Raw genomic sequence first — 26,084 nt, 5'->3', positions numbered from 1 at the left:
GTGTCGGGCTCCTTAATTGCACTTGCATGAAATTTTCGGCCGGTCTTGTAAGCAACTGCACTGTGTTTTGTTTGGTTGCTTTTAACATTTGAAATGTTACTGATAAGTATAATGGGGAGTGCAAAGATTTGTCTGTTTTTTTCTCAGGGCAATGCACTACTTAAGTTGCTATTGAAAGGCATCCCTCAATGTGTCCAGTCAGCCCAGGTAGCTTTCAGTTTGGTACTTAACATTGCCACTACATCCCAAGGGAGAGAAAAGTGGAAGTGGCCAACGTTGCAATGGCTGAAAATGCATACAGGAATCAATTCTTTAACAATCAGACAATCAAACATTTGATTACAGCATTTCCAAGAGCATGACTACATTGGTGTGTTCCTTGGATTTTACTGAATGTAAAATAGTTTCCTGTAACCTTGTAGTCAGCACCAGAGGGTAATGACTCCCAGCATTTAGGTCTAAGTGCAGATATAAACAGTCAATGGCAACACCAGTAGGTCTCACCTTGTTGAGCTATTGGCTTTGCCAATGCTTATTGCCCATCAAAAAAGAAATAAAAGGAAACACAATTGGCTGCCTCATTTTGTATCCACATTCATGCAATGCCTCACCATGCATGTGTATGCCTACGGAAAGAAGAGGACATTATATATATTTTTTATTTACTATCAGAACCCCTTTCAGAGGGCCTTGGGGAAAGCAAGAGCTACTGGCCCAACAATGCATGTTGAAACCTTTCATTCCTGATGCCACAGGTCCTGACCTACTGTGGATCCTGAGCAACTGGACCAAGTACTACCAATTGAGCACTTGACTCTCAGTGGTAGATCAGGTTGAGCAGTCCAACGCTTCTTGGAAGGGGGGGGGTAAGTGCAAGGTTTACACAGGCACATAACACAAAATAAATCCAGCAATCCCAGAAAATGAATGTACGGTTAGGTATGCGCTTTAATGACAAAAGTAGCATTTATATACAAACACACATTGAATTACAGAGCACATAAACAATATAGACAGTCTTTGTAAGGGCGGCACTCTAGCTGTGTTTGAGTAAGATTCTGAGTCACACTTTGTTAGAAATTGGGCTTCAGGTTGGCAAAGGTATGCATCCTGTCCAAGCAGGAGCCACAATCCTAGTCAGGGTAAGTCAGTAACGCACCATAAATTATCCTGTGCTCATCCTCTGGGAGCTTGGCACAGGACAAACTTAAGAGGCAATAAGTAAAGTATTTGTGCAACACTTCAAACAATAAAACAGTCAAAACACAACACAAAAAGACACCACACTTGGTTAGAAAAAGAGCTTCATTTATAAACAAAACAGGACCAAAGTGACAAAAATCAAATAAGTAGAAGTGAATGTTTAAAGATTAAAATGCAATATAGTTCTTAAAAGCATAAAGCGCCAGCTGGGTATTTCTGGTTGTGCTAGACTGGGCTAAATCCAAAAGTTCAGGCCAACCCTGATGAAGCAGTGCTTGACACAGTCCCAGGTAAGTCCCGCTGAAGTTTTACATTCTTAGAATTGAGGCAAGAGTCCAGTTCGTGGGGAGGATTTTTGCCGGGAACAAGCAAAACAAACTTGCGGTGGCTCATACTAATTCTTCGTGCGAGTGGCGTGGTTGTGATGAAAGTAGGCTCTTTTGTGATCATGAAGAGCCCAAAAGCTTGATTTCAAGAGCCACAAAACCACTTTCAACGTCCCAGGAACAGAGAGGTACCTCTTGAGCGGTCTAGAGCTGGTTGAAGACAGGTCCTGGAGCTGTAGAAGGTGAGTTGGAAGTATTTTGTGTCCCTGGGACTTTGGGAAACAGGAGGCAAGCCTGCAAGCCCTTGGAGTCACTTTGGTTGTGGGATAGAGAGACTGGGTCCAGTCCTTCTCACTCCCAGGAAGGAAGACAGCAGGCAGCAGGTCAGCTTAGCAAAGCAGGAGTTCAGCAGAGTTGGTGCTCAGAAGAACACAACAGTCCTTCCACAGGTCCACAGGTCCAGAAGTGTACTGAGTTGGTGGTGTCAGTATATATACTTGTAGGAGGCTGGTCTGCCTTATAATGGGTACCTGATGGTACTTATACCTTGTGCCAGGTCCAGTTATCCCTTATTAGTAGATTAGTAGTGTTCTAGCAGCTTAGGCTGATAGAGGTAGCTATATCAGAGCAGCTTAGGCTGAACTAGGAGACATGCAAAGCTCCTACTATACCACTTATATTATATGGCACCATATCATAAGAAACACACTACTCAGAGTTACTAAAAAGAAAGGTACTTTATTTTAGTGACAATATGCCAAAAGTATCTCAGAGGATATACTCCCTTAGGAGGTAAGTAAAATACACAAAATATACACACAAACCAAAATCAGGTAAGAAAAACACTTAGAAAAGTAGTGCAAACACTGTAGAGCACGATAGAATTCAATAGGAGACAATAGGCCTAGGGGCAACACAAACCACATACTCCAAAAGTGGAATGCGAACCACGAATGGACCCCAGGCCTAGTGTGGTGTGTAGAGGGTCGCTGGGAGTGTAAGAAAACACTAAGGGTGTCCAAGATACCCACCCCAAGACCCTGAAAAGTAGGAGTAAAGTTACCCTACTACCCCAGAAAGACAGTAAAGTTGAGATAGGGGATTTTGCAAAGACAACAGCTGACTGCAAAGCACTGAAGACAGATTCCTGGACCTGAGGACCTGCAAAGGAAGGGGACCAAGTCCAAGAGTCACGCAAGTGTCCGGGGGGGGGGGGGGCAGGAGCCCACTAAACCCCAGATGATGGTGCAAAAGGGCTGCCTCGGCGTGGAAGAAGCCGAAGATTCTGCAACAACGGAAGGTCCCAGGAACTTCTCCTTTGGTCAGAAGATGTCCCATGGCATGTTGGAGGATGCAGAGTTGTTTCCACTCAGAAACACCACAAACAAGCCTTGCTAGCTGCAAGAGTCACAGCTGAAGATAATGGGTGCTGCCAGGGCCCAGGAAGGACCAGGAGGTCGCCCCTTGGAGGAGGAGACAGAGGGGGTACTCAGCAACACAGAGAGCCCATGCAGAAGCAGGCAGCACCCGCAGAAGCACTTGAACAGGCGTTCAAGAAATCTGACCACGGCGTTCGTCTCAACACAACAAAAGAGGGTCCCACGAAGCAGGTGGTCAACTCAGGGAGTTGAGCAATGCAGGACTGAGTGCTGGGGACCTGGGCTGTGCTGTGCATGAAGGACTCCTTGAAAAGTCCTAGCAGCTGCAGATCACGCAGTACACAGGATTACTGTCTGGCGTGGGGAGGCAGGGACTCACCTCCACCAAATTTGGACAGAAGGACCACTGGACTGTCGGGGTCACTTGGATCCAGCTCCTGTGTTCCAGGGACCACGCTCGTCAAGATGAGAGGGGACCCAGAGGACTGGTGATGCAGATGTTTGGTGCCTGTGGTAGCAGGGGGAAGCTTCTGTCGACCCACAGTAGATTTCTTCTTGGCTTCCACTGCAGGGTGAAGGCAGACAGCCCTCAGAGCATGCACCACCAGGAAACAGTCGAGAAAGCTGGCAGGATTAGGCGCTACAATTTTGCTGGTAGTCTTCTTGCTACTTTGTTGTGGTTTTGCAGGCGTCTTGGAGCATTCAGCGGTCGGTCCTTGGCAGAAGTCAAAGAGAGAGATGCAGTGGAACTCTGGTGAGCTCTTGCATTCGTTATCTGAAGAGAAAGCCACAGGAGAGACCCTAACTAGCCCTCAAAGGAGGATTGGCAACCTAACCAGGTAAGAGCCTATCAGGAGGGTCTCTGTCATCACCTGCTGGCACTGGCCACTCAGAGGTCTCCATTGTGCCCTCACACCTCTGCATTCAAGATGGCAGAGGTCTGGGACACACTGGAGGAACTCTGGGCACCACCCCTGGGGTGGTGATGGACAGGGGAGTGGTCACTCCCCTTTCCTTTGTCCAGTTTTGCACCAGAACAGGGGCTGGGGGCTCCCTGAACCGGTGTAGACTGGCTTATGCAGGGAGGGCACCATCTGTGCCCTTCAAAGCATTTCCAGAGGCTGGGGGAGGCTACTCCTCCCCAGCCCTTAACATCTATTTCCAAAGGGAGAGGGTGCAACTCCCTCTCTCAGAGGAAACCTTTGTTCTGCCTTCCTGGGACTGGGCTGCCCAGACCCCAGGGGGGCAGAAACCTGTCTGAGGGTTGGCAGCAGCGGTAGCTGCAGAGAAAACCCCAGAGAGCTAGTTTGGCAGTACCCGGGGTCCATGCTAGAGCCCCGGGGATGCATGGGAATGGCATCCCAATACCATATTTGGCTTGCGGGGACAATTCCATGATCTTAGACATGTTACATGGCCATGTTCAGAGTTACCATTGTGAAGCTACACCTAGGTTTTGGCCTATATGTAGTTCACGCGTGTAATGGTGTCCCCACACTCACAAAGTCAGGGGAGATTGCCCTGAACAATGTGGGGGCACCTTGGCTAGTGCCAGGGTGCCCTCACACTTAGTTACTTTGCACCTAACCTTCACTAGGTGAGGGTTAGACATATAGGTGACTTATAAGTTACTTAAGTGCAGTGTAAAATGGCTGTGAAATAACATGGACGTTATTTCACTCAGGCTGCAGTGGCAGTCCTGTGTAAGAATTGTCTGAGCTCCCTATGGGTGGCAAAGGAAATGCTGCAGCCCATAGGGATCTCCTGGAACCCCAATACCCTGGGTACCTAGGTACCATATACTAGAGAATTATAAGGGTGTTCCAGTGTGCCAATCAGAATTGGTGAACATAGTCACTAGCCTGCAGTGACAATTTTAAAAGCAGAGAGAGCATAAACACTGAGGTTCTGGTTAGCAGAGCCTCCGTGATACAGTTAGGCACCACACAGGGAACACATATAGGCCACAAACTATGAGCACCGGAGTACCAGTGACATATATCAAACACACTGACAGATAGGGTTTCCACTATGAGCACTGGGGTCCTGGCTAGCAGGATCCCAGTGAGACAGTAAAAACACCCTGACATATACGTACTCACAAACAGGCCAAATGTGGGGGTAAGTAGGCTAGAAATAGGCTACCTTCCTACAATTCTCAGTTGTGCCTATGAAGCGGGGGAGACTTCAAAGAAAGGTCTTTGAACTGCACAGACGTCAGCCCTTCCTGTCCTGGCTCCAGACTCACTACAGGTGAGGGGGGAATGCAGCTCTATTAGTGTAGGATGACGCTGCCCTTTCAGGTGTCAGCCCCTCCCTCGCATTCTCCCCAAGATGTCCTATCAGGATATTGATGGCTTATCAGTCACACATAAGCTCCCTTTGTGTATGGCTGTCTAGAGGGAATGCACAAGCCCAGCTGTCACCCCCCTAGATGTGTGTTAGAGATAGGCAGTAAGCACCAAATGGCTAAAGTGAGAAGAATGCCAACTTTCCAGAAGTGGCTTTTTCAGAACTGCAATTTAACGTACCAACTTAACCATAAGTTGTGAATTTAAATTGTGAATTCAGAGACACCAAACTTGATAAACTTATCTCTTCCAGACTGGGAATTACACTTGTAAAATGTAATAAGGTAATCCCAATTTTATTCTGTGGGAGAGATAGGCAATAGTGAAAAATTATTTTGGGAGTTTTTCACTACCAGGGGACATCAAACTTAAAAGTAAATGCCTTGCCGTTTACATACATGGCACCATGCCCTGTGGATCAGATGGGGGTTACTTTAGGGGTGATTACATTATAAGAAGGGCCAGATTATCCCTAGCAAGAGGTTTATCCTGTCAGGTCGAAGTGGCAGTCTAAGCCGCATGAACAGGCTTTGCAATGGCAGGCCTGAGACACGGTTTAGGGCATATTAGGTGGGTGGCACAACCAGTGCTGTAGGCCTGCTAGTAGCATTTAATTTACAGGCCCTGGGCACATGTAGTGCACTTTACTAGGGATTTATAAGTAAATTGAATGTACCAGTTCGGGTCACAACAATGTTACCATGATTTAGGGGCGACAGCCCAAGCACCCTAGCACAGGTTAGCAGTAGTAAAGTACTCTGAGTCCTAACGCCAGCAGAAACAAAGCTAGAAAATGGAGGGAGGCAGGCAAAAGGTTGGAGAGAAGACCACCCTAATGTAGTCAGGTCTAACACACTTACCTGTCTACTGGCAGTGGTTATTCCCCATTTAAATGAGGCAACATTTTGGTTAGGCCGCGCTGGTGAGTATACATATTTAAAAGTTTAATAATGGCTTTTTTGGAGTGATAGTGTCCCAGTGCCTCAATGCTATTAGTCAGAACAAGTTCTTCCACTGCTCTACAGCCCGGGGACCAGTTTTACCGTCTCTCGCTGGTGTTGCAGTAAAGCAGACCCAGGATCATTCAGCAGTATGGCTGCATGGTAGGCTGGAGTGGATGCCGATGATGAGCAGTAGCCTTGTTGCTGCAATCAAGGCATTTGGACATCTATGGTACTCCTCCTGTGGTGTTATAAGTTATATTGATTCCTAAAGCCGGTCTTGGGTGGTTACTTGGATTCTGATGTTTAAGTAGATGCTCTGGTCAAAACCCGCTTTGTTTCAAAGTTGTACCCCATACCAGGTCGATAGCCCTCCTTCTTCTCTGCAGGCCCCACCTGAAGTAAGGGAATTAGAAACAGCAGCACACAGGGCAGTGGCCCTCTTCCAGTCTCAGCACTGTCCTAGGCTGATGGGCCTCAATTTTTTCAGTGGTGTTTCATTTTCACAGTCCTACTCCTCGCGGCTGCTCCCTGTGGCAAATAAAGTTGCCAACTTTGGTGGCATGCAGGCCAATGGGATGATCATTTTGGCAGTACTTATCTTCACAGCAAACCTATGGCATACAGTGCCACCAACTTTGATTGACATACAGATAAACTGCCCAATCTTTGTGTCAGTACTTACCTTCACTGCAGCTCCCTCCAGCATATGGGGATCACCAAATTTGGGTACCACACAGGCAGACTGTCTGAGTGGCGCAGCACTGCTTACCTTCACAATGTCCACCTCTGGCATACAGGATTACAGAGTTTGGGCAGCAAACTGGCAAATGGCCCCAACAGTCTGGCGGTCATAGGTCGACCGTAAACCTCACACTTCACTTCAGGGGTTCACACAAAAGGATCCCCACAGGAACACGCTCCCTGCAGACACTCTCCTCCTCCTCACAGGGTCTTCAGGTCTTGGCAGGCCGATGCTGGTGATCCAGGCTCAATGGCAATTGGTCTTGACTCTTCTAAAACAGAGAAACTATCAGACCTTAGTCCCCAGTCCTGGTCCTCAACATGCAGTAGTCTTGCTCAGCTTCTCCACATTGATGTACAGCCAAACTGTCAAACAGTCAGTTGACCATTTGGGAGACTCAAGCTCCCCTTCATATAATTCATTTCCAGACACAGATTTAGAGTTTGGTGGAGTGGGTTACTCTGTCACAAATGTGACAGATACCCTGTCTGCCGTATTACGATTCCATTATGGCCTATGGAAATCAAATTACAGTTTGTCACAGAGTAACCCCTTCGCCAAACTCTAAATCAGGCCCTGAGGGGCATATTTATTCTTGTTTTTCTCTGAATATGCGTAATTTTTTTTTACACAAATTAGGTGCAAAACTGACTCCATATTTATACTTTGGCGCTAGACCCATCTAGCACCAAAGTTAAGGAGTTAAAGTCATTTTATGGACGTGGAAACCTACCTTGCGTCAATCAGATGCAAGGTAGGTGTTTCCATGCAAAAAACCACTCTATGGCCTTAGCCACATATTTATCCCCCATGCTGAAATCACGCATAGGGAGAGCAGGGGTCAAATAATGGTGCAAAGCTTACTTTGCACCATTATTTAACACCTGAGTCAGGGCAGGCGTAAGGGGTCCTGTGGGCCTATTTCCATGGTACAACACCATGGAATAAGCCTACAGGTACCCTCTCCAGTTCCCAGGGACACCCCCACCCACACCAGAGGGATAGCGTAGGATGGGGGACCCCATCCCAGGTAAGTATAGGTAAGTACTAGTAAGTATTACTTTTTTAAAAAATGCTATTGGGGGCCCAGAAATGGGCCCCCCTACATAGCACTTGGTGCAATATCCATGCCCAGGGGACCCTGGTCCCCTGTGCTGGCCATTGGGGTGGTGGGCATGACTCCTGTCAGGAATCATGCGGTATGGATGGTTTTGCGTCAGAAAATGACTTTTACTTTAGTCATTTTTTTTTTTTTACCCTAACCTGCCTAACATCATTTTTTGGTGCAAAACCCCCTTCTCCCATACTGCCACACCCAACCAGCTAACGTCATTTTTTTTTACACTAGCCTACCCTTTGCGCCGGCTTGCACTATTCCATAAATATGGTGCCCGGCTGGTGCTCAACAATGGTGCAAGCCGCTGCAAAACATTTTGATGCAAAATTGTGCAGTTTTGCACCAAAAAGTATATATATGCCCCAGAGAGTCTTTGTCTTCGAAGGTCGTATTGGGGGTGTTGCCCCCTTTGATGTGCCCACTGCTTTGTCCTGTTCTTTTTGCAGGAAGCAGTCTGTCACAGCAGGGGTGACTCAAAGTTCGATAGCCTCACAACACAGGCGATGGGAGTCACTTGAGGATCACATCTGAATGTCAGCCTTATTTATATATGTCTAAGAAATGGTTACAGAGATCCCAGCCCTGCTCTTTACGATTCTCTGTCTTTTCAGTGGTTCCCTTATCAGCCTTACCCTCTTCATGAGATGTGCCCATGCCCCATCGATCAGTGACTTTTCCAGAATCAAGGAGACCTTTTAAAGTGCACAGGAGAGCCAGACTCTCTTCCTCCAGTGTGTGTCCCATCAGCTCAAGAATGTGGCAATCCACAAATCCGTCTAGGATGGCTTCTCCACATGCCTTTTCAAGGCCCTGGGTTTCAAAAATGAAACCCACAGGTCGCCATATATTTTAGTACGCAAAGGCACACATACATCACAGCACGCATATGCAAACTTACATGGACTGTACAGTGCTACATGTTAACGATATAGGGACAAGTGAGAGTTAAACACAAAGCAGCAGGACTTTACGTGAGTAGGCCTGTAGGCCTCCCTCTAGGGATGAGAGTGAAAAAGGCCTACTGATCACTATTACAAACACACAGTATGCTGCCACCACCACGCTCTTGCTACTTAAGTCCTGATCAGGGCAGTAGCCCATTGCCACTTAAAGGTAATGCTTTGGGCACCCCTCCTGGTCTAACAAGACTGCAATCTGTAAGAGAGGCCTAGGTTATGGTGCACATGTATGATCTGCGTTCATCCAAGACCAAAAATTGGTCAGCGAACCAGGTATTGTTGCAAGTTGGGCACTCAGGACAGGGGTGCATGTTTGTCATCTCACAGGGGACGTTTATCAATCCAAGTTTGCAGGTGGCACTTGTTAGACCTGACAGCCTTAGTGTGGTCACCCCTAACTTTTTTCTTCCTCCCTTCACTTTTGAAATACTGTTCTTGCTGGTTTTTGGACTCTGCACAATTTACCACTGCTAACCAGTGCTAAAGTGCATATGCTTTCTCCCTTTAAACATGGTAACATTGGATCTCACCCAATTGAGCTATTTAATTTACTAATAAGTCCCTAGTAGAGTGCACTATATGTGCCCAGGGCATGTAGATTAAAAGCTACTAGTGGGCCTGCAGCACTGATTGTGCCACCCACTTCAGTAGCCCCTTAACCTTGTCTCAGACGTGCCATTGCAAGGCCTTTGTGGGCAATTTCACTGCCAATTCGACTTGGCATTTAAAAGAACTTGCCAAGCCTAAAACTACCCTTTTTCTACATATAAGTCACCCCTAAGGTGTGCCCTAGGTAACCCCTACGGCAGTGTGCTGTGTAAGTAAAAGGCAGGACATGTACCTGTGTAGTTACATGTCCTGGTAGTGTAAAACTCCTAAATTCGTTTTTACACTACTGTGAGACCTGCTTCCTTCGATGGCTAACATTGGAGCTGCCCTCATACATTGTTTGAGTGGTAGCTGCTGATCTGAAAGGAGTATGAAGGTCATATTTAGTATGGCCAGAATGGTAATACAAGATCCTGCTGACTGGTGGAGTTGGATTTAATATTACTATTTTAGAAATGCACTTTTATAAAGTGAGCATTTCTCTGCACATAAATCCTTCTGTGCTTTACAATCCACGTCTGGCTGGGTTTAGTTGACAGCTCCTTGTGCATTCACTCAGACACACCCCAAACACAGGGTAATCAGCCTCACTTGCATACATCTGCATTTTGAATGGGTCTTCCTGGGATGGGAGGGTGGAGGGCCTGCTCTCACACAAAGGACTGCCACACCCTCTACTGGGAGTCTGGCAGACAGGATTGAACTGAAAGGGGACCTGGTGCACTTCTAGGCAACTCTTTGAAGTCTCCCCCACTTCAAAGGCACATTTAGGTATAAACACAGAGCCTCTGCCCTACCACCTCAGACACTTCCTGGAGAAGAAACCTGAACCAGAACCTGCACCCTGACAAGAAGAACTGCCTGACTGCCCAAATGACTTATCTTACTGCTTTCTGAAGAAGACTTTGCTGCACAAGTGCTCTCCAAGGGCTTTGATAGAGTTTGCCTCCTGTTCCCTGAAGTCTCAGGACCAAAAAGACTTCTCTCCTGAAGCTGAAATCCCCGTGCGGTGAAAATTTGACACACTGCCTGCCAAGAACGACGCACAGCCGGCTCGCGGTGAAAAATTCACTGCACGCCGAGTCCGGAATGATGCAACCCGAATTCGCGACAGAAGATCAACGCAGTGCCAGCGACGCAACTGGAACTTTGACGCACGGCCCTACTGGATCGACACAAGACGACTCAGAACGACGACGCCCGACATCCTGAGAGGAATCGAGGTTGCGCCTGCCGTGCAGAAGAAAATTCCACGCAACACCTACCGGAATCGAAGCAGCACCTGTGTCTTCGCTCCGCAAGCCCAGGATTCCACGCATCGTCCCCGAGGCGTCTGAAAACCCCACAACGCGAAGAGGATCGAAGTCCTTGTGCCAGAAATCGACGCAACATCTTCCCCGCGTGGAAAATAATGACGCAAGTCCGTGTGCGATGGGGCGAAACCGACGCACACTCACCGTTTTCCACACACCTCCTCCTCTGCGGTCCCCTGCGAGGATTTTTCAACGCAAACCACGTACTTTGCCCTACAAGAGACACTTGTTTCTAGGAGAACTTAATACACTTTTTATTGCTTTTACAGTAATATTTTAACTCTAAGACACGTGATATCACTTTCAGTGATATCCCTACATTTGCTTATTTCATCTTTAATCGTTTTGACCTGCATTTATCCAGATAAATAATATTTTTTTTTCTAAACACCGTGTGGTGTATTTTTGTGGTCTTATATTGTGGTTCTGTATGGTTTATTGCAGAAATACTTTACACATTGCCTTCTAAGCTAAGCCTGACTGCTCAGTGCCAAGCTACCAGAGGGTGGGCACAGGATAATTTGGATTGCGTGTGACTTGCCCTGACTAGAGTGAGGGTCCTTGCTTGGACAGGGAGTAACCTGACTGCCAACCAAAGACCCCCTTTCTAACAGCAATTAAGTCAATAAATAAATACAAATCTGCACATAAGTGTTTTTGACAATGCGGAGCAGCCAAGAAGGAAAGGCAGCTGCTGAAACTTCCAATAAAGATAATGACAATTTTAAATGGACCAGAAGGGTATGGGAGCTGCAGGTAGGAGGCTGGTAGTGGAAGGCAAGGGAGCAATCCAGGGACACAAAAGTGATTTGTGCAACTTGGCTCAGCAGCAGATTGCAGTGGATGAGCTGCAGAATAAATGATACAATGAAACTATTTTTTAAGAATCATAAGTGGTAGAGGAGCCATTGAGAAACTGAAGGGGCAGCAACTGGTTAGGTTGATATTTGAGGGGCGGGAAAGGAGCAGAAGCGAGAGAAAGAGAGGAAGAAAACGGTACACTCATGTAGGGCTTAATGACAAAAGTGTTTCCCTAAATAAGAGCATTGGACACACGAAGAGGAGTTAAGGCCATACAATAAGAAGAAAGCAAGTGAGAGTGACAATAATAGCAACAAATTTAAGCAACGGGCAGACTCTAAGCTAATATTAAGGGAAATTACAAATATTTTTGCTGCACTGCCCTACTCCAATTCAAAAGGGCAGCAATGCAACATATTTAGGAGATAAAGTGCATTCCTGTCCTTTCAGACAGCGCACACTTGGTGCTTAGCGTCAAAGCAGACAACCTTGCACCAAGGTGCAACGGTGTCTGCATTGCTGGCAGGATTTCTTTTGTGGAGGGACATCTTCCTGAACCAAAACAATCAATGGAGGCATTTCCCTTGCTATATGTATGCAGCACACATGGAAAGAAGAAAAAATAAGAAATGAAAACATTTCTCCTTGTTACGCCTGCTCTTGGAAGGCGTAAGGTTTTTGTGCTGCCCCAGGTGTACATGATTTTGTAAATCTGGGGCGGCATCAGAATCCATTTGTGTTGCATGGGAACACCCACAAGCATCTACATCGATGAGAGACAAAGTTATTGTGCTGTCTCTCCCCACATGAACCTTCTGTTAATTCAACTTTATTGAAATTTTGGGGAGTGCTTGAAAGAGACTGAAATGTGTTTTTCCTCTTTCCTTTCTGTGTCTGGACTGCTACTGTTGATTTTAATGGGGAACGCAATGATGGACGCAAAGTAGCATATTTGCATTGCCATAGAATAAAACACTAGCTAAATTACTGTACAAAGACTTTTTCACATACAAAAACTGGTGCTGCTTTGATTAGGGACTTGCTGTGCCATTGTATCCTGAGGAAATCAAAGGTGAAGATGTTTCATGTTGAAATCGTCATATACAATGAGAGCAGATCAGCCAGGGGCTTTATTTACGGGATGCCAGTGTTATCAACTGAAAACTTTTGTCTTCTTCTTGCTACCCCCTTGCATTCTTTGTAACCATTTTGCAGGAAGCCCGATGGAAGTTGGCCTTTTCAGTAATATGTTTTGAGGGCCTACGGAGAACTCTGCACCCTGCCTTCGAGTGTCAATGAAGCATATCGCTGGTTATTTTGCCTGTGCTCCTTCTCTTTCCATTTCTCCTCGGTTTTTTAACTTCTGTTCTCTTAACATTAGTCTACATTCCTCCCATGTGTCCTGGTCTCCCCTACACACCCACCCGACCACCAGTACAGTAATCCTTGAAGCCTGCTGGTTTGGACCTTGCCAAAGCAATGGTTGTGATTAAGAATAACCCACTATAAAGAACATGCACTGTGCATTGCATTGGCAATGTTATGTTAAATGATTTGTAGCATGCAGGTTCACCATAAGCAGTTCCGTGATAATGAGAGAGTAAATAACAGAAATATGCTTAAGTAGACCAAAGTCAACGTTACTCAGAAGTAAAATATGCTTGCTGAAACAGATGTTTAACCTTACATGAGAATAAATTAAAATCTTAATTTTGCTTAAGTGCTTCATTCTAGCTGCACAAAACGAAAAAGCTTGACCTCCCCATTTAATTCATATAGCTTTGGGAAGAAAAAGCAATGGTTATGTTACAGAATTCAGAGTTCCAGCAGACTATAATCGCTTTAAATGTCATTGGAGGAAAGATCTTCCCCGAGATCTGAAGGCATTGTCAGTTTGACAGAAGGACTTGATTGTGTTTGCTCTTTGGATGGCAGCCAGTACGCTCCTTTATGAGCTGATGGTACATTGTCTTTCTATAGAAGGCCAAAGTCAACACACACTGCAGCTGTTTGAAAATGTTGCAGTTGTGCTAGAAGATCAAATGTATACACCAAGATCCGCACTATTGGTAAAATCGATACTGGACATGACTAGCGCCAGAGAGAACTGCACGATCCGAGTAACGCTCTGAAACAATTTTTTTTTAAAGAAGATATCACTCACAACTACTGATATCTCATCACACATGGTCAGATCATGGACCATAACAACGCCCAAGGTTTTCACCTTAAAGGAATGGGCTACTAGTCAGTTTCCTAGCCCATATGGACAAGCTTCCGTAGGCCAAGAAGACAGGAAGGTGGCAACCACCATATTTTCCGTTTTACTGGGGTTTAGTTTTATGTGGCTGTTGGACTTCCACCTATTTATTTCCAGAAAGTGAAAAACAAACAATCTTCTTTGTTCGTCTCTAGAAGGGGTGATTTGACCAATAAGCTGAATGCAGTAAACAAAGCTCCATGTTTTAAGTGGTGTTATCAGGGGGCGATGTTATATTTCAAAAGCAGTGGTGACAATGCAGCTCCATGCTCAAAGCGACTGACAAGTCTAGTCCACTTGGAGGGGACGACACTACAAAAATGATGAAAATTCATGTCAAGAACAAGGACTCAAACCTAACTTTACACTAGTATAAATCAGTACTTATTTGTAACAAATACGTTTGTGGCCCAAAGCTTTTCCTAAATGCCTGACTGACAGTGCTGTTTGCTGGGATTTCCAGATAAAGACTCCCTAGTCTCTTTCATCCACCACGCTCCACTTTCTCACTTCTGCATGTTCTTTTTCATTCATGCTGTCCCAATCTTTCACTATAGTCCCGTCTTTCTCTTTCTCTTACCTTCTCCCTTTCTGCCTGGGTCACTTTCTGATGATAAAAAAACGTAAGTCCCGGCTCTCAAAAATGACTGCTGGTTCATGCCAATTCCAACCAGTGGCTTTATTAAGCACTGGCACAAACCCTAACCCAAACACAGCCCTGAACCCAACCCCACTACTACCCAGAATGCTAATGATAAACTTCAACGTAGCCAAATCCTAACGCTAACTCTCAGTGTATCCGAAGCTTTGGAGTTTCAAATAACTCTAGCCCTTATGTTTAAATTAACTTTCACCCTAACTCTAACCAAAGGCCTAAATCCAGCCTTCTTCATAACAGTAATCCTAACCTCACTCCTGACCACGCAGTGCTTAAATCAATAACAAAATCTGTGTTTCAAATGTTACTTTTGTCATTACTTTGAATAAAAGGTCTGTATTTTCACCTTCTTCATTTTATTTTCTTCATTGAAAGTTTCTTTAAAAACATACTCATTTACACATACAGAAATATAATAGGTGTACTTTCCTCAAGTGTAGATATTACATAGAACTAATTTTGTGCTTTTTTTACTCAATTCCCCATGGGAAAAATAGTTCCCCTCATCAGGCAACTACTTCCAGTACACCCCCCGCCATGTTCCCCTCTTAAAAGTGGAGGGATTCTCCCGCCACCCCCCATTTTCATGCTGAAAATATTATTTACACATAGCTTTACTAGGTATACGTTAACGTATATTTAATTGAAGGACCCTACCCGCACATTCTTAGTGAATGCCCACAATATTTACAAGATTGCAGGTATTCTCCAACTTGTATAAGTTAAACCACCCAAGAACAGTCACATCCCTACCCCTAGAACACATAGGAAAATATCACCAAAGAGGAGAATATCAATGCGAACACATTTCATTTGCAAGAGTAAACGTCCACAATTACTCATTCTGAAATGCCTCTAGAAACCTCTTTCTAGTGCTCTTAGTTGTACTTAGAAAAACGTGAATGCCTCGGCGGCAGAAAAAGAAACACAGCTGACTTCCAGTTTCATAGCTGGAACTTTCTTTGAGATGGAAATTAAGTGATTTATTTCAGAAAGTGTATTTGCTATCAACGTCCCCTCCTTTGTAGTCAAGGTTGTGATAGAGACTCTGTTGGATAAATCATGCTCCAGCTATAAAAATAAAAAATGTAGTACCTAGGTAATATGCTCTTCCTTTTGAAGATCCCCAAAATGTTATTTTGATTTTAAAGCTGTTGTTTTTTTCTTCTACAGGAGACAGAAACATCATCATGTGATTACATGGAGCTGCCAAAATGCAACTTTGCAAACACAACCTATGATCATGAAGTGTTCTATGACACCGAAGACAGTGATATGACTGTTGGATCACAGCCTTTAATTCAATCTCCTAATAGTGGGTGTGAATCAAGCAGTCTATTGATTTCAACCGCCGCAAGTCCGGGTCCCTTAAGGACCCACAATGAATCGAGCACACTAAGTACTGAGATTGGAACTTCTTCCTGCGTCTTGTCATCTGAACAAAAAGATTGTTAAGCACAATGAGAACAGTGTATTATTAAAACAACACATCTGCTGGAATTAATCTGTTGACTTTTTTTCAGTTACTTGTAAATGTCTTAATGCTCACATGGTTTACTCATAAATATGCTTTCATTGAGAGTGTTTCAGCGAGAATGCTTGTGTTGTCTGTTCACGAAATAACATCTTAGAGATGTCTTTTTTTAAAGGATGTATTACTAGCAGCCTTGCACACTGTATTCCTCATATGCTTATATGGAGAAGAAATGCACATTTTGGTTAATTTTCCACGGGCATAAAAATCAATAAGTCATTTTGGTCTCTATCTATCAAAGTTCGTTTCATACTTGTCTCCTTTAAAGCCGTGTTGCAATACTTTAATGGGCTTGAAAGAGCTATTTGAAATGTATGCCAATGATTCCTGTCATTTCATGGCAGCCCTGCCATGGTTCACTGAGCTCTCCTCTTCTATCTTGTCAGTTGAACTGAAGACAAGCGTTTAGTTGCAAACTTTAAGCAGGTTGTGCAAAGCAGACATGATGTGACTGTTTCTGCTCCGCACTCTCTAATGTCACTCCTGGTCAATGTGAGAAGGTCAAGCTACTGCTTGTACAGATACATGATACCTTTTGCCCATTTCAGCAAGGGAAGTTAACCTCTGAATGTGGTCCCTGCAGGCGTGAGAAAACTCAAACCCTTCCCGTCCACAATATGATAGTAATAGTAGAACACTGGTTCACAAAGGAGCTCTGGTAATGTGTTTATGGCCTTTACAAAGGACAGCTCCCAGCGCAGTCTTACATGCAGTTTGATGCTGGAATATAAGCTCATATATTTTAAATAATAGGAGTTTTGGCCTTCACAATAGCATTCTTGATTTTTTGTTTCGTTCCCCTCTGTTTGGCAGGACCCCAGAGTGATGCCTATCTTTGACGCCGACAGAATCTTAAAGAAGGCCATTGACCTGTTTTTTTCTGCCTTGTAGCACACGCAAGTGAAATTGTACGTCAGGCCGATATGTCGGGGAGCTGACAAGCCGCCCCAGTGACATTTCAGCTGCAAAGAGCAAGTGTCTTGCAGCCAAGTGGTCAAATATCAGACAATAGGTCAAGCAGCAAGGAGATGAGCTCTAACGACACAGAGGTTTCTAGCAACTTCCTTGACAAGCAAGTGGGTGTTTTGTGACTTGACAAAGTATTCTGCAAGGTATGACTCGAGAGACAGAAAATCACCCTTTTGACATTGATTAAACTTTTTAACCCTTAAAGGTTAAATCCTTTTTTTGCACTAATCGTATTGGAAACTAATAAAAGACAGTACAGATATTTAATCTGTCTTCGTGATTTAATACTGGAATACTTTCGGAGGTACATTATCCTATACGATACAAAGTTTTTCTAATTTTTGTTGTTCAAATTTTACTTTCGGAGATCAACTTTCAATAGTCTTTGGAATATGCCCTCCTGTTTCTGAGAAAATATTCTTAGGTTTTCAAAAACTGATGCGGTGTGATTTGGTATGTTCGCTTAGATTAAAAAAACAGTGCAATTGGTATTTCAGTCGCTATTGAAATACCTTCGACCTGCGTCACTTTTTTACTTCGTGTTCCTGAAAGAAACTACTGCACAACGAATCTTCCAGTAGGGCTTGCTTGGCAGACACGTCTTTGTTCTGTACATTGATATCACTTCGACCAATACACCATGGCCCAGATTTAGATCTTGGCGGCAACGGTCCTACCATCGATTTTCTGTCATATTTGCCACCCGCCAACTTGGCGGTCCGCCCACTGTATTTAGATGTTGGTGGATCCATAGGTGAATGTCTGTCGACAAACCGCCATCACACCCAGGAACGTACACCCGCGTCAACAGTGCAATAGGCAAAAGTGTCTGGCATTGGGACTCCAGCCATTTTTACTGCCAGACCGATGATGATGTGCCTTCCCGCCGATGTAACTGTGGAAACCAAATCTCCACGCCTGAGTTGGCAGATTGCGAGGTGTATAACCATGAAACTTGCCTTTTTTTCGAGTTTTCTCATTTCCTGCCTCCATAAACCCAATCATACAGGTCCCACCCTTGCTGCTGCTACTGGCCCAAGATGAAAGCCAACCCCTGTTAACGGAAGGCAAGTGACTGTGTTACCTGTGATCCTCTGAATAGTCAGTGTACATTAGCACTGGAGTCATGCATGTTTAAAAAATAGCTATATTTAAATTTTACACTGAGATAATTCTCTCAGAGACATATATGGACCAATGAAATGTCCGAAATAAAGTCCAGAGTGTAGCAGGTGAGCTGTGGACTGCAGGCCCAGAACCTGTCTCCTATTTGCACTACCAACTACAACCTACTCAGGAAGGGGCATCTATTGAGCACTGAGCAGACACCTGAATGATCTTAGTTGGGAGGGGGAGGTAGGGTTTGAGAGGGGTGGGCTTGATTTTGGGAGGAGTGGGTTTGGGTTTGTGAGGTCTGGGCTTGGTTTTGGGAGGAGTAGGTTTATGTTTGGGAGGGGTGATTTGGGATATGGAATGGGTCAATGGCAGGGAAAATAAAAGGTCTTCTCTGGGGAAATGGGAAGGATGGCTGGCAGAAAGTTTGGATTGGGAGGTACGGGGAGTGTTAGTTGGTGATATGAGTGTATCTCTTGAGGGAGCAGTTGCATGTGGGTCTGGTGTATGTAGTGTATATTTGGGTGTGCGTTTTTCCTGGGTGTCTGTTGTCTGGGTAAGTGTGGGAGTTTGTGTCCAGTGAGTGTTGCGCCTAATGTTTGTGTGTGAGTGGATGAGTGTGGTAGTGCATGTGATTGTTGTGGTGGCTGTGCAGTGGGTGTGGTGGTGTGTGTCAAGTCTAGGTGTGCTGGTGGTGGCTGTGCATGTGGGTGTAGTGGTCGGTGTGGTGTCTGCAGATGTGCTGGTGGTTGTGGAGCATGTGTGTGTGGTGTCTGTGGGTGTGCTGTGGTGCCAGTGTATGTGGGTGTGGTGGAGTGTGTGGTGTCTATGGGTGTGCTCGTGGTGGCGATAGTGGTGGGTGTGGTGTCTGTATGTTTGTGTGTTTGTGTTTTTCTCTGAGTTTGTGTTTATATGTGGATGTGCTGCTTGTGTGTGTTGAAGTGGGTGTGTGCAAAGGAGTGAGTTTGCTTTGGATAGGGCTGGAAATAGCGGATTTGGATGGGAAAGGGGCAGGAGGAGGGGCACTGTGATATGTCATGATGCTTTATGCACGTGATGCTTTATGCGCGAGCTGTATGTTAGTTGTAATGTTTCAAATTGTTTGGAGCATTTTAAGAACATGTTCGAGTCTAGGTTTGGGCAGTAAGGCAGTTTACTGTTGGATCCGCTACAGAGAGGATATTTCTAGCCATGGGTGATTCAGATGCAAGAATAAACTACTATATACAGAATTCCACCTCAACAACAGCATTCTTGCTACACTTGATGACTACTTATCACCCATGGCTATTTTGCCTTCGGCACCTCCGGAGTTTTCCTGTTTAGATTTACACAGCTGCATACATCACGGGTCTTTGTTTTCTGCATGACATTGCTCTGGACCCTGTCAGGCAGCGTTGAGGATCCCCTGTGCATCGTCAGGAACCGGCATTTCAGGTCAGCCCCATATCATCCTGATTTTAAAAACGCTATTGTTAGGAGGCACAGGCGTGCTGGTGGGGGCACGCACAATCACCTGTTTGCCCTGTGTCTGCATTAACGCTTACTCACACACCATCGCTCAGGATCCTTTAACGCTGGTTCGTCATAAATTTACAGACTATGGATCATGCACACACATCTCTCTATTGTGCATCTGCTTGAGCACTGACTCGCTTAGAGTCAAAGTGCGGATTAACTCTTTCAACATTGGTTTCTTGTACATTTGAGACTCATGCATTGACTGGGAGTCTAAATACTCCAACATTTCTGCCCACTTGCAAATTTTGCATATGTTTATATTGTCTACTGTAACAGTCAATCTTTGGCATTTAATCCTTATTTTATACAGAACTAGACCTTACTACCCATTCCAATTTTTTTACCTGTCAACTGTCACTGACTCAAAGTACATACACTTGTCTTAGTGTCATTTCATCATGGCTACAGCACAACAGATTACCCAGCCATCACCATAAAGAGATCACAATAGCTCAGACTGTTTGAAAACCATTTAGTGGCCATTGACGCTAATGCCTACAGCCCTAGCTAAACAAAAGGATGATGGATAGAGTGCTGAACAATGCAGACACTCACCCCCAGTCACAGATATGGGTTTAATCCATCGCTCCTTTGCTCACCATGCCACCCTAGTTTGGACCCAGCCATATGCAAATCAGTCTGGACCCTGCTCCCCATAGGAACAGTCCAGCCCAAACTGCCAGGTCAGGTCCTTCCTGGACCAGAAACAAGCACCCTGGGACCGGTTTCACCCTTCACCAGCCAGGCTAGCTTGAATCCAGTGGCACAGTGAGCAAGGGACCCACGTCTAGGCATACCCTTCCCACTTAGGACAACTTTAGCAAAACAAAAGGATGATGGATGGAGTGCTGAACAATGCAGACACTCACCCCAGGTACAGATCTGGGTTTAATCCATCATTCTTTTGCTCACTATGCGCCTTGAGTAAGAACATCAACATAGATTGCCATCACCCAAAATTCAGGATCCCCCAGCTAATTTGGGAGGGGCAAAATGGTTTTCCCTGATTGATTTGAGGTCAGCGTATCACCAAATACCATTACCAACTGAGTCACAAGAGCTAACAACATTTGCAACTCTCTTTGGGGCTGGACTGTTCCTCAGCTTACCTTCTGGACTGGCATCAGCGGCCAGAATTTTATAAAAGTTGATGGATGCGTTGTTCCAAGTTAGGAAAGGGATACAGGCGTATCAGGATGACATTCTGATATTTGTAGAAACCTTGGAAGAACACAATGACATATTAAGAAAAACTTTGTTGATCCTAGAGAATAAAGGTATGACAGATAGGACAAGTGTAAGTTTGTAATGAATGAAATAGAATATTTAGGTCATACAGTGTCAGCTAAAGGTATAAAACCCAAGTTCTCTGTTGTAAAGGCAATAGAGGAAACTAAACCACCAGTAGATAAGGATTCCCTCCACTCATTCCTTTGGTTAGCGTAGTACTATGTATGATTTGTACCTATTTATACAAAGGCGGTAGAGCCGGTACAAGTTTTATTGAGAAAAAAGCATAAGTTTGTGTGGACAAATGAGTTAGATTCAGCATTCACGAGAGAGAAAGAATTAATCATTTCATCACTGGCACTGCATGCTTTTCACAACAATTGTTTTCCTACCATAACCGTAGATGCCAGCATGAAAAGTTAGGTGCTGTTCCTAACTAACAGGATGATGGACAGAAGCAAATTGTGTTTTGCGCCTCTAGAGCATTGAAGCAGTTTGAATGCCAATACACTACCATCGAAGGGGAGGATTGGTCTGTGTGTGGGCAGTGCAGAAATTCACTAACCATAAACCTTTGGTTTACATTTTTAGCAAAGCCACCAGCAGAAATATGTCTGCAAGGCTTACTAGATTAGTATCTAAATTGGAGGAACACAACTTTGTGATCAAGCATATGTCTGGAGGAAACCAGATTTATGTGGAATGGTGACTAAGTCTGTTCAAGAGGTCAATAGCAACAAGAAGACAAGTGTCACACGCAGAGAATATGGAAGGGATTTGGAGATGTTGTATGATATTAGTGTTTATTTAAAGTTTTATATTATTCTTGCTGTTGGAGCTGCTACAGAGAGGACATTTCTATCCGTGGGTGATTCAGACGCAAGAATGAACTACTATATATGGAATACCGCCTCAACAACATCATTCATGCTACAAACACAAGGTTAGAATGGTTAGGAAGCTGTGGTCGGTGAGGAGGCCAGACCTTGGAATGACCTCTGTAGGCCAAGCATAGCACTATGAATGACTTCCAGGTAAACCACCATTTGTTCCATCTGGCAACTAAGCCCCTGGATGGCATTCAGGAGCGCAGTCTAGCCTAGAGGGCTGTTCCGTAGGACGTCAACAGAATCCTCACTCAGCGGAGGTTGGGGGGTGCCTACAGCGAAGGAAATACCACCCCTTTTTATGGGAGCAGATTAGGCCCATTGGGGGGGTAGGAAGAGGAAGGGTAGAGATAGGTCTCTAGGTGGTAGACAAGGATGCAGGTGGTAGAGATGCAGTAGTGTCCGCCACCACTAGGGAATAGTCTTCTCTGGAGACCTCCGATGGAGATGAAATTGAGCTTGTGCCTCTGTGTCAGTCCTGTCGCACTTCATGCCACTAGGTCCCCCAGCTCCTGAACCACATTGGCCAGCTGCTTTCTCACTAGCATGGCCAATGTCCCATTTGTCTGCTCCAGATGATGCTAAAATGACAGGTACAACGCATTTAATGTATCTGTGTAAGATGTATGATCTTGACTCTTATTTCCAATTTAAGTTCTCTGCAGGAACTGTTTCACATCTCTGAATGGGTGAGCTTTATTGTTTAGAATTTTGAACTTATGTCACCAAAAAGAATATACACCAAAATACATTTGTACTGTGTGCTTATAAGGCTACAGATTAGATCTTGATACATTGATACATTTACAAAATGAGTCAAGATCCGGGCCTGATATTGACTTTGACAGATGGGACACTCCAACATATATGAGATGGAACCTTTCATCTACAAAAGTCCCTTTAAGTATCACATTTCTTACCATCATTGACATGTCATGATGGACATAAAAAAGGACATTGTAAAATGGTTTATAGTATGTGGTACTCTGTCTTTGTTGTGCTAAAACTGGTATGCCTCTCATAATTACTTATCACTAAATAGACTGGCTTGCTTGCATGTATATTAGTCAAAGAGTAGGACATAATGCAAACCTGTAACTTTTATCATGAATGAAGTAGCATTTTTGTTTTGAAAAACATCTCAGTAAAGTTTTGCGTCTCAACTGTAGCCATTTAATCTGATGTTACTAGACATTTTTGCTCACATGCTCCCTCTTGTTTGTCCATAAAACCAACTTACCAGTGTAAAATTTGGATCATCCACTGTATCATAATAGCATTTTATGCTATGTCACCTGTAATAGTACTAATGTAACATCATTCACAGTAAAGGAGGATCACCCCTCACACAAGAAAGACTAGTGGTCTGTCTGGTACTACTGTCCCTTATACTGTCAAACTACCTGATGTATATTTGTTGTATAGGCCACATTTTTCTGCTCAAACCAGTCCTTTGGTAGTAAACACAAATCAGGTGGTATTTATTACCAGAATATAATCTACAAAACACATCATCATACACCTTGGGCAAAATATACACTTTCAAGGACTCTTCTTCTGCGACTTGTGTCAACATTAATTTGATGGCTAAATTAGTTGCTGTAGCAAAATGAATGTTTGCTGTTAGACCTGACATGCCTTAGGGTGGTCACCCCTAACTTTTTGCCTGCCTCACTCCACTTTTTGGACCCTGTTTTTGCTGGCTTTTAGACTATGCGCACGTTACCACTGCTAACCATTGCTAAAGTGCATATGCTCTCTCCCTTTAAACATGGTAACTTTGGATCATACCCAATTGGACTATTTAATTTACTTATAAGTCCCTAGTAATGTGCACTATATGTGCCTAGGGCCTGTAGATTAAATGCTACTAGTGGGCCTGCAGCACTGGTTGTGCCACCCACTTAAGTAGCCCCTTTACCTTGTCTCAGGCCTGCCATTGCAAGGCCTGTGTGGGCAGTTTCACTGTCACCTCGACTTGGCATTTAAAGGTACTTGCCAAGACTAAACCTCCCCTTTCTGTACATATAAGTCACCTCTAATGAGTGCCCTAGGTAACCCCAAGGACAGGGTGCTGTGTGGGTGAAAGTCAGGACAAGTACCTGTGTAGTTTACATGTCCTGGTAGTGTAAAACTCCTAAAATCGTGTTTACACTACTGGGAGGCCTGCTCCTTTCATAGGCTAACATTGGGGCCGCCCTCATACATTATTGAAGTGGTAGCTGCTGATCTGAAAGGAGTAGGAAGGTCATATTTAGTATGGCCAGAATGGTAATACAAAATCCTGCTGACTGGTGAAGTTGGATTTAATATTATTATTCCAGAAATGCCACTTTTAGAAAGTGAGCATTTCTTTGCACTTAAATCTTTCTGTGCCTTACAATCCATATCTGGCAGGGTTTATTTGACAGCTCCTTGTGCATTCACTCAGACACATCCCAAACACAGGGTACTCAGCCTCACTTGCATACATCTGCATTTTGAATGGGTCTTCCTGGGCTGGGAGGGTGGAGGGCCTGCCCTCACACAAAGGACTGCCACACCCCCTCGAGGGACCCTGGCAGACAGGACTGAACTGAAAGAGGACCTGGTGCACTTCTAAGCCACTCTTTGAAGTCTCCCCCACTTCAAAGGCACATTTGGGTATAAAACAGGGCCTCTGCCCTACCACCTCAGACACTTGCTGGAGAAGAAACCTGAACCAGAACCTGCATCCTGCCAAGAAGAACTGCCTGGCTGCTTAAAGGACTCACCTGACTGCTTTCTACAGAGGACTGCTGCCTTGCTGTTGGCCTGCTGCCTTGCTGAACTCTTGCCTTGCTTCAGAAGTGCTCTCCAAGGGCTTGGATAGAGCTTGTCTCTTGTTCCCTGAAGTCTCAGGACCAAAAAGACTTCCATCTTTCAACTAGACTCCTTGTGCGCCCAAAAATTTGACGCACAGCTTGCTCTGCAGTGAAAAATTCACCACACGCCGTTCCGGAAAGACGCCGCTCGACCCCGCAAGGAAAAGATCGACACAACGCCTGCGGTGCGACCGGAACTTTGATGCACGGCCCGCTTGGACAACGCCGCTTGACTTCCAGAGAGGAAATCGGCGCGACGCCTGCCGCGAGGAAGAAAATTCCACGCACAGCCCACCGGACAACGCCGCCTGACTTCCAGAGAGGAAATTGACGCGACGCCTGCCGTGAGGAAGAAAATTCCATGCACAGCCCAACGGAACGACGCGCAGCCGGACGACAAGCCCAGGATTCCACGCACAGACCCCGGGGCGTCTGAAAACCCTGCGACCTACAGAGAAGACCTGTCTGCGCACCGGAAATCAACGCACGTCTTCCCCCGTGAAAAATAATGATGCAACTCCGTGTGTGAAGGGGCGAAACTGACGCACACACCATCTTTCCACGCATCTCCTCCTCTGCGGCCCCCTTGTGGAGATTTTCCACTCCAAACCAGGCACTTTGTGCTTGAAAGAGACTTTGGGGGTCATTCTGACCCCGGCGGGCGGCGGGAGCCGCCCGCCTGGAGGGAACCGCCAGAATACCGCTGCGCAGTCAAAAGACCGCCGCGGGTATTCTGGGTTTCCCACTGGGCTGGCAGGCGACCGCCAAAAGGCCGCCCGCCAGCCCAGTGGGAAACACCCCTCCATGAGGATGCCGGCTCCGAATGGAGCCGGCGGAGTGGAGGATGTGCGACGGGTGCAGTGGCACCCGTCGGGTATTTCAGTGTCTGCAAAGCAGACACTGAAATACAAAGTGGGGCCCTCTTACGGGGGCCCCTGCAGTGCCCATGCCATTGGCATGGGCACTGCAGGGGCCCCCAGGGGCCCCACGACACCCCTCACCGCCATCCTGTTCCTGGCAGGCAGAACCGCCAGGAACAGGATGGCGGTGAGGGGGTCGGAATCCCCCATGGCGGCGCAGCAAGCTGCGCCGCCATGGGGGATTCCCAGGGCAGCGGAAAACCGGCGGGAGACCGCCGGTTTTCCTGTTCTGACCGCGGCCAAACCGCCGCGGTCAGAATGCCCTGCGGGGCACCGCCAGCCTGTTGGCGGTGCTCCCGCCAACCCCGGCCCCGGCGGTCCTTGACCGCCGGGGTCGGAATGACCCCCTTTGTTTGCTTTTTAAAGACTTAAGACACTTTAGATCACTTTTCAGTGATATCTCCA

The sequence above is a fragment of the Pleurodeles waltl genome, chromosome 1_2, assembly GCF_031143425.1.
Source record: "Pleurodeles waltl isolate 20211129_DDA chromosome 1_2, aPleWal1.hap1.20221129, whole genome shotgun sequence".
NCBI lineage: Eukaryota > Metazoa > Chordata > Amphibia > Caudata > Salamandridae > Pleurodeles > Pleurodeles waltl.
The sequence above is the reverse complement of the archived record's forward strand: the minus strand, read 5'-3'. Positions refer to the sequence as shown.